General features: G+C 37.5%; 2 non-coding genes across 2 annotated transcripts; both read right to left on the bottom strand.

Moving 5' to 3' along the window:
• Nucleotides 1-2,890: 2,890 nt before the first annotated feature.
• TRNAH-GUG (transfer RNA histidin (anticodon GUG)) lies at nucleotides 2,891-2,962 on the bottom strand. Its single transcript has one exon. It is a non-coding gene; the product is annotated as a tRNA-His (tRNA).
• Nucleotides 2,963-4,712: 1,750 nt separating this feature from the next.
• TRNAH-GUG (transfer RNA histidin (anticodon GUG)) lies at nucleotides 4,713-4,784 on the bottom strand. Its single transcript has one exon. It is a non-coding gene; the product is annotated as a tRNA-His (tRNA).
• Between the last annotated feature and the right edge of the window lie 4,887 nt (nucleotides 4,785-9,671).

Genomic DNA, 9,671 nt, shown 5'->3' on the forward strand with positions numbered 1-9,671 from the left:
CTCCGTATAATTTAAAAAAAAAAAAAATTCAAGGGCGTCCCACACATGTTCGATCCAACACGGCAGTCGTTGGATCGAAGTTTTACCGTAATGCTGCTCCGAATTAGCAGACAAGACTGGAGATTGAACACCAAAACCCTACATTTATTTTTATAATGCTGCCATAATCCCAATTACAACCCATGCTAACAGTCTATGGTTTAAACGTACTTCACTCAAAACTGTACAAAATAAGTTATCCACCATTCAACGTTGTTTTCTCCTTGGCCTACTTCACGTTTGCTGAACAGCATCAACTCCAGCTCTACAGACTCTTGCAGGCACTATACCACTTGACCTGCATGTTGTGTTCAGAGGGGTTTGCTTTTACATCCGCAGAGGCATTTCAGGGAATCATTGTTAACCCTCAGGCTGATCCCAAAACTGAACGAACCTGATGCTGCCAGGTGTTGACCAATTTGTTGGTCAACACCTGGCAGAATAAATGGAATTCCCGAAAAAGGAGCCATTACAAAAAAATTCGTTCCTGACGTAGCTACACTACTTTCATCATCCACCAGAAAATGATTTTCACCCTCACTGTTTACCTCCTGCATACTAACTGGACATGGTTCGCTTAACGCAAAACTCCACAAATTCAGACTTTCTAATACGGTCTCCTGCCGATGTGGGCTACCGGAAGACTATCCTCACGTCCTTTTTGAATGCTCCATTTACGAGGACATAAGATTGGCTCTTAAGGCAACAGTTCCAAATTTGTCTCCTGGATATGAGGAGATACTCATATCTATCAATGATTTCTAGGCCCTTCAAACCTTCTGCAATGTTGCTTTTAATGGCAGGAAGACTTTCAGCCTCAATGTTAATGCAAGCAATCAAATTGAAAACACTTCATAAATGTTGCCTTGTTTGTCGTCCTGATGACGTCATGTACAAAATTTTGCTGGTTTTCAAGAACACGCAAAGATTTTAACAGATGCTGCACTTTTCTGGCTCATCCTTTATCAAGACTCTCTACAACTAAATCCTTCGTCTGCTTAGTGATACCACCAACAAGTGACTTCTGATATCACTCCAGATTAACAGAACAGATTTATATCTAGAACTTGTTCCTACCTTGCAGATCTCGTTTTTGGGTGACATTACTACTGCTGTTTGACTGTACACCTTTTCTCCTTGTGGACTATTTTGGGCAGCACTGGATAAAGACATTTAGACATTTAATTTTTATTTAAATTTTTTTTCTTCATTGTGTGTGTGTGCGTGCGTACGTGTGTGTGTGTGTGTGTGTGTGTGTGTGTGTGTGTGTGTGTGTGTGTGTGTGTGTGTGTGTGTGTGTGTGTGTGTGCGTGCGTGCCTGCGTGCGTGCGTGCGCGCGTGGGCTGTTCCCGGTTTGCTGGCACGGAGGTTTTTTTGAATGATTCCAAACTCGCTTCGGACATTCAGTGTGACTGTTGAGGTTGACCATGGTATATGCGTAGTTGTGGCCTACCTCCCCGTGGTGTAGACGACACTGGGCAGACTTTCCAGGTGATTACCTGCCTGGTGACAAAACGGCCAGAAACAACTAAACAACACACATTTCTGGCCTTTTACAGTGCTCTCTGTAATCATCACAGTGTACAAAGGCGGAGATGACTTTCGTTCAGGTGCCGTCCTACATAAGATACTATACATATCTACATGTCTACATCTTCACTTTCAACTTCTGGGTTGTACCCAGATTTGGGCTTCCTGGGTACAGGAACTGCTGGCATCCACTGCTATTACACTTTCTCCAGTGGATGTGGGATTCTTTGTGATATTCACCACCGTACGTGATTATAGGAGGCTGCTGCACCCATAGGACTTGCACTTATTCCTATGGGTATGGGAAATATTACATTTAGTTTAGTACGTGCATAGTTTGGCCCGCCTCATCGTGGCGTGGACGGTACTGGGAAGCAGCCTTCCTGGTGATCGCTGCTTCCTGGTAGCAAAGCGGCCAGAAACAACACATACACACACTACGCAAACATAGCACTACACTCATTTCTGGCCATTGTACAGAGTTTTGTATATCATCACAGAGAACCATGGCAGAGATGAACTAACATTTAGGGGCCGCCTTACATAAGACACAACACATGTCCACATCTTTACTTTCAAGATGATCAAACCTATATGATGGTTCCTGTCACGGCAACACCACTGCACGTGAGCTCTATGTGCAGTAATGTGGTTGTGCATAAAAAGGAAATCTGGGCCAATCACACCTCTAACAAATCACACATAGGATCTGTTCTCGGTACCTCTGCACATTTACGGTACCCCTATCAAAAACACGAAGAGAGGTCGTGCAGCTGATGATCAAATGCACCACACGACTGACTCCGTAGTCTACTCTGCTGACATAATTTTGTTCGAATGCCTCACTTAACAGGGAACTTAAAGTTAATTAAGAAAATAATACTATAATTCTCGATATGAAAATATTGTGTTTTCACATGATGAGGAAGACCGAAGGAATTAATTAGCTATTAGAATAAAATAAAAGTCCGTATTATCAAAGAATGCCAACTTATGCTGTGCTATGCATTTTATTAGCAAATCCTGTGAATCAGATACCTTTCTGCATAGCCTTGCACAGTGGATTAAATTCAAAATTTCTTGGTGAATTTTTGGCACAAAAATTAAATAAAAAATTAATATCTTTTAAGTTTTAACTTTTGCTAAGTGAGAAAACTGTATTTTCTGGATATCGCGTGTTTATTATCGCTTCAATTATTGAAATTATAAGTTGCATTTTCAATTTTTTCCTCACTCTGACATATTTCAAAAGGGGATTAATGGCCACACTGATTAGCCCATCTAACAACTAAATAAAAAACAAGGCGATTAAATTTTAACATGCCGTGACCAGGATTCGAACCTGGGTTATTGCGGCCACAACGCAATGTCCTAACCACTAGCCGATCACGGCTTGAATGAATACCTCTTCATAGATCTATTTATCGATACTAAGGGGAGAAAAAGAAAAAAATCTCATACGCGACCTAGTCAGGGCGGTTTTTTTTTTATAGTTTAAGGAGTACTTTAGCTGTACCCAAGCATGCTCTTCTGGCATTCCAGATAACTTCATTGACAAGCACAGTTCAAAGTGCGCCATCTGTTGTCAAGAATAAGTACGTTTATGCCAACAGCAATTTTTGTGACCATTATACCTCAAGATATTCGAAATATTATTATTAAATTATAATATAAATTATATAATAATAACTGAAAAAACTTTGTTCTGAACTGTGAGAGCAAAACTGGGAGAACGGGAAGAAGAACAGTAATAGGAAACTTGGCAGTAACAAATAACTGGTAAATGAGTGTCTATCAGAAAAATAAATTTAAAAATCAATACGCTCCTGTTAGAAACAAACACGATTGAATTTTAAGTAGTTGGCGTGTTTAGATCAATCCTAAGGCGCTGTGAGATTTTGGAGAGTACCTCAAGATATTCATATTCAATTCAAGAGCCTCCAAAGTATTGGGCATTCTTGGCACGCTCATGTGTAAACGGGCTGCTGCTTTAATATTTCTTCATATTTTCACATCAGAGATTGTATTTAACAATTTAACTGATCCGCAATATAACTTGAAATATGTATAAAAAAAAAAAAAAAAATCACCATAAACGAGTTAAATTCAAAATTTCATGAAAATCTCTTCACTGGAAGTTGATTGTTACATGTCGTTGGACGGACCGAAAAAATAAAAATAAAACATACTTTTGAGCCCATAAATTCATAGGGCCTAATGGTAACCTCTCTATCTGCTGTCAGGGCCGAATTTATATCCAGACGGAGACACCTATGTGGCTCGGCCTTTGTTCTGTTGCATTAATTAGTTTATCTTTTGAAATTAAGCTCGTGTAGCTTTCTTGACAAATTAGACTGAGACGAAAAATGAAACGAAAAATTGAAGTTATAAATGATAATTTCAATTTTTTTTGCATTAACTTATAGTAAATAAACGTTTTTCCCAGGGTTGTTAAGGTTTTCTTTTCTTTTCTTTTTTATAGAGTTTACTTTCTTTGATTCGAAATTTATATAAAAATTACCCCTTAATTAAACCACTTTAGAAAAAATATAGAGAGGGCAAATAGAAAGGGTCACAATATTATGCCAACATTTCTTTGGCTGACAAGAAAACTGAGATACAGACAGAGGAAAGATATAGAGACATGTCGCCCTCTGACGGCAGACTTTAGATTTTATTTTTCAATATTCTTAATAAAATCTCTTTATTGCATTGCAGTGATACGACCCTTCACAAATAACCATGGATTTTACATAGAAACTGTAATAAGAATATGGAAATCCTTATTCTCTAGGCTTTGGGTGTAATTTCTCAAAATAGTACAAAAATTATAGATATGAATTAGATTACTACAAAGAATAAAGTAATATTAAGTTATACGATATTTAGAAAAAAGTGACAGAAGATGACACTTCCCAACTGGACTTCCGGTGACGTCACCGTGGCGTTGCGCTTGCATTGATAAAATAGTTACCAATGTACTTTCTTGTCAGATAAGATTTTTTTTCTTTTTGTTTCTGGTTGTATTCTTCTTTTTGAAAGCTCCAAATAAAGTCTCCTGATTTTATATCATTTACTTTCTGACAATTTGTTACAATCGTTTCTTAAAAAAGGCTGGCAAAAAAAATAAATAAAAAGAGTACTGCCGTGACCAGGATTCGAACCTGGGTTACTGCGGCCACAACGCAGGGTCCTAACCACTAGACGATCACGGCCACGAGAGTATTTTCCCTTAACACTCTTTAGTATCTTGAAGCATGGCATTGAACTTAGTAGCTGGCATTGAACTTTCTTATCAGTTGTTTTTATTGAATGAATTTCGGAACAGCAACCATGCATCCAGTGACAGAAAAATCAGTAGCAAAAGATTACAATTTAGCGTGCTTTTTTATTTTTTAGCAAAAAAAGTACTGCCTTTTTTTTGTATTAGCACGTTTAGGCATAATTATTTTAGCTTAAAGAAAAAATATGGTTGGTATTTACAGAAGTATATGGCAAGAGCGGGTTTACAGAGTTACAGCGGGACAATTGCTCCACGGTTCCAAAAGTTATGACTTATGAACGACTTTAGAGGAATGAGTTTACTGCTGGCCCAGAGGTCTCCCGTGACTTAATTTTTAGGAATTTTAGAAATGGCTCCAAACTACCTAAACCCAGTATTATGTATGAAAATATTTTTGTTGGAACAAACAAAGTTCCATTTGTTGTTGTGGAAGTGGGTAATTTAAAAAAAAAAAAAAAAAAAAAATGTAACATTAGGGTCACCCGGAATATTAATTCAACTACCTGAAGTGTATTATGTTGAGTTGCGTGTTTTGCCGGATGAAAAATCCCAGTTCTGGGGGAGGGGACCTTGCTATCTACGCCAATGGACAGGTGATGTGAGAATTTTATTTTATTATTATAATTTTTTGTTGATGCTTTATAAGTTTGCTTTTTTTTTTTTGCATCATCATCAGCCACTACCCAGGGCCTGCCCAAAATTTGCGGAGCCCTGTCCAAGAATTACTTGCGGGACCCTCTTCGTTATTTCCTTACTTCCAGAAGTTAAAAACAATACAGATATTATTGAAAGTGAGTATAACATAAATTACATTTTTAAATAACGTCCTACGTTCGATATCAAACGAAACATACACATTGAGAATGGAGTATACGCCCCACTTCTAGCAATTTTCAAGTCGACTCGCGCAAGCGCTCTTGGAGTGGCGATAATGTGGGTAACTAGACATTAAGACGGCGGTAGGCTCGTTGATTGAAATGCGGAAATGAAGCGGATGATATTATTATTTAGACCATAATAGTGCGGGGTCCTGTTAGACAGAACCGGCTGAACATGTTTGTGGCCACTATTAATACTAAATGTCATATTAGTAATATGGATGGACAATAAGGATACCCCGGTAATTGAAACAGAGAGACTTTCAGTTGAAACTCTTAATCAAGAAATACGCATAACAACACCTCGTATCAAACCCCTGGTGTCAGGCTAAAACAGTATCTTTAACATTAGAAAAACTGTCCAAATTGAAATCGTCGACTATTCACGTGATTACCGCCAGCGCTCATGGCTTGAAGCACTGCACATAGCTAACAACAATAGTACTATGAATCGCACGAGGGGAGTGCACTTACACCCTATTATAGAATGTACTGTATTATTATTATTATTATCTGTTTATTTCCATAAGGAAACCACCCCGGGACGGCAAAGTGCCAGGAGGGTGCTAAGTACATATCAGGGTACGAGATACTACGTGCAGTGGGTTACATATACTGAACACGTAGTCTCGTCCCGAAATATTATATACACATTTTATGTTTAATATATACAGTATTTAAACATAAATGATTCTGTACATACATTATACAAATCACATATTTACAATTCACTAATAATTCCATCTATAACTTACATATTAACATAACTGTTACAGAAGGTATATTTTTACAGTCAGCAAATTATTATTGTTCTTAAAGCAGAAAGTTTCACTTTTATTCACAATTCTTTGGTACTTTGCAGCCGATTCATATTTCGGTAAGTCTGTACGAATCCTGGAAGATCTTTTTCCGGTATGTTGTATCCTCACACAGTTTTTCGGCATCTATGTGTAGTGAGTTAAATATTTTCGCTGCATTTGATGGGAAGAATCTTTGCAGGCTACTAAGATTGTTCAGGACTGAACGCAGTGGATTATTTACTTCTCCGCAACGTCTAGCAGTGGCACGCGGTTTGACTAGAATATTATCCAGGACTGGAGCATCTACTCTGCCTGTGAGCATTTGTGCGAGAGTGTGTATGTTCCTGTTAATTGTCCGCTGCATCCAGGGTGTGATGTTAAGGTTTGAGTAGAGAATGGCCCTTGAGATAGTAAAAGGGTGGCCAGCAACTCTGTTAAGCCATCGCAAGAACCAGTACTCGATCCCAAGGACGGACTTATAATGTGAATCTGGAGCTGAAGACCAGATTTGCGAGGCATACATTGCAATTGGCAGGACACACATTAAAATGTACTTGGTCGCTAGCTGAGGATCCCTAATTCCTACCAGTTCCTGTCTAGTAGCCCATAAAGCGGCGAATATTTTTGTCTTCATATGGGCGAAGTGTTGAGCAAAGGTGAGTCTGTCATCCCACTTAAGACCCAGGTCCAGGTGAGAGTGCACTTTTTCCACACTAGACCCGTTCACAGAGATCGAGATGTCATTTTTATTCTGCTTGTAAGTTATGGTCATTTGGGCAGACTTCTGTGCATTGCAGTGCGATGAGCGCTGGCGGTCATCACGTGTACGTAATTCTGTTCTACCCACACCAGACTCGTGATACATGATCATGCCCAACTGAACATGCTATTGTAACCATCAGTATATACTGAAGTACACCAGTCACCGACTAGCTGATGAAGAGGCGCTTTCTCGAAAGCTTCTATGTATTTTTACGCTTTTATTATATTATATTTTAACACTTTTATCATATTGTATTTTAACGTTGTTATCTTATTTTATCTCTGTTTTATCTTATGTATATATCATTTATTTATTTTAATAAATTTATTTTAAACAGTCGGTCATCGCAAGAAACTTGGATGATAGTATCTTTAACCTCACTTACTGTAACAAAATCCTTTTCTTAACAGACAACCTCAAAGTCGCCAAAGTAGACCACTAATCTGGTTCAATATTCAAGGTAGAAAAGAGTTTGAGGGCGCTTCAAAAAAAAAAAAAAAAAAAAAATTGGCTCTTTTCTTATTTTTTGCAATAGTTTGACACAAAAAGGAATTACTGCAAAGTGATAACGGTGGAATTCTCCCAAGTCCCAGGGATTTCAGGCTGTCATCGACACCTGATAATAACTTGAGAGCCGCACGCACAGTTTGATATTCCTAAAATCAAATCCTTTGCCATAATTGTTCTTGATGATGCAACTGGCGATTTAATGAATTGATGATGCAACTGGCGATACGAGTTCCAGCATTGTAAAATGTTGGTTTTTTTTTTTTTTGTAAAATGTGCCAGATTTTAAAGTTTTCCTGATTTTGTTTATACATCGCCCACATAACAGGACTGCCGATTGACAATGCAGGCTTAGGGCCCTCGTGGGAAGCGCACTTGGTAGAATAGCCATCCTCCCTACGCCGGGTGGAAAAGACCTGGGTTCGAATCCCGTCGATGATGTGAGGAATTTTTATGGGTCTTTTTCACGTGGGTGAGTTAGTCTCAGGCGAGGTAGCATGGATTTTTCTCCCGGAATTCGGGTCTTTCGTCCGACAAACATCGACCATAGAACACACACACACACACACACACACACATAATTACATATTAATAAGTTACTGATGCGCTTAAAACCCTACAACAACGAACCAACCTTATAGGGACATGGAAACGAAGTTGCTCTAGAAGGTTAGGTACATTAATTTCTGCAGGACTTTCATATCTTGAATATTTCTTTCCTCTAATGGTTGGAGTTAGAAATGTTGACAAAGTTAGGTATAATATTTTCTGTGGTAAAATATCGATCCATAATTTGTGAGATGCTTAATGAATCCTCTTTGCTTCTTCTATAGTTGATTGATAAGTCTTACTTGATGTGGATTCCAGGTATATGAGGCATACGGCAAACTCAAGGTTAAGAAGGCCAAGAGGCTTATATAAGACAGGGGTTAATAAATTGAAAGATGTTTCTCTTAATGAACCCCTGTTTTGATGTTTTTGTTGTCTATTTTTGGTAGGTCATTTATGAAAACAGTAAATAGGATTCCAACCTTTAGAAACTTCCCCCTATGGGTGAGAATTCGAACGTCCTATTATCTTTTATAGTAACCTTGTGTTTTCTTCTGCTAAGTAGCACATATGTAGGTGAAGTACTGCTTTTTTTTGTATTAGCACACTTAGGCATAATTATTTTAGCTTAAAGAAAAAATATGGTTGGTATTTACGGAATTGTCGGCACTTCACCAAATTAGTATATTATGGAATCCTGGATCATCCAGGATGCCATAATATACTAGCTTGGTGCTCAGAATCGTGCACAAAGTACAGTCAAAAGCATGAGACAGGTCTGTGTAGATATTTTTATATATATATTTTTTATTATATTACTTATATTTATAGTATATATTTTATTTTATAAAGTAATGTCTGCTTTTGTAGTGTTTGACTTTAAATATTCTTAAAAAATAACATATGCTGCATATTTCGACATAAATCGATCTTTGAAGTGAAAAAAAAAAAAGAAAAAAGTTTTATACCCGACTTATATTTCGGATTAAAAATCCTAAGCATGAATTAGTACCAATAAATTTTGTTTACAATTTATTACGTATATGTTTTCACACGAATACACACTGTTACTCATCTTTTAAAAGCCACGAATTTTTTCATCTTAATCAAACGAAAACAGTTCATGAAATTTGTCGGGAGTTATGTTTTTGCCATTATTTTTCCACTTGTAGAAAGGTAAATCTTCTGTGGCTGTCCGAGTCTAAACAGAAAATTTGTTGAACAAGATGAACTTTTATGTTGCTTGAATATTTCTGATTTTGGATAAAGGGGACAAACGGATAAAAAAAAAAAAAAAAAAATAAGACATTTAGAGATTTAGC

The sequence above is a fragment of the Mastigoproctus giganteus genome, chromosome 4 (assembly GCF_048544385.1).
Source record: "Mastigoproctus giganteus isolate SK-2022 chromosome 4, ASM4854438v1, whole genome shotgun sequence".
Taxonomy (NCBI): domain Eukaryota; kingdom Metazoa; phylum Arthropoda; class Arachnida; order Uropygi; family Thelyphonidae; genus Mastigoproctus; species Mastigoproctus giganteus.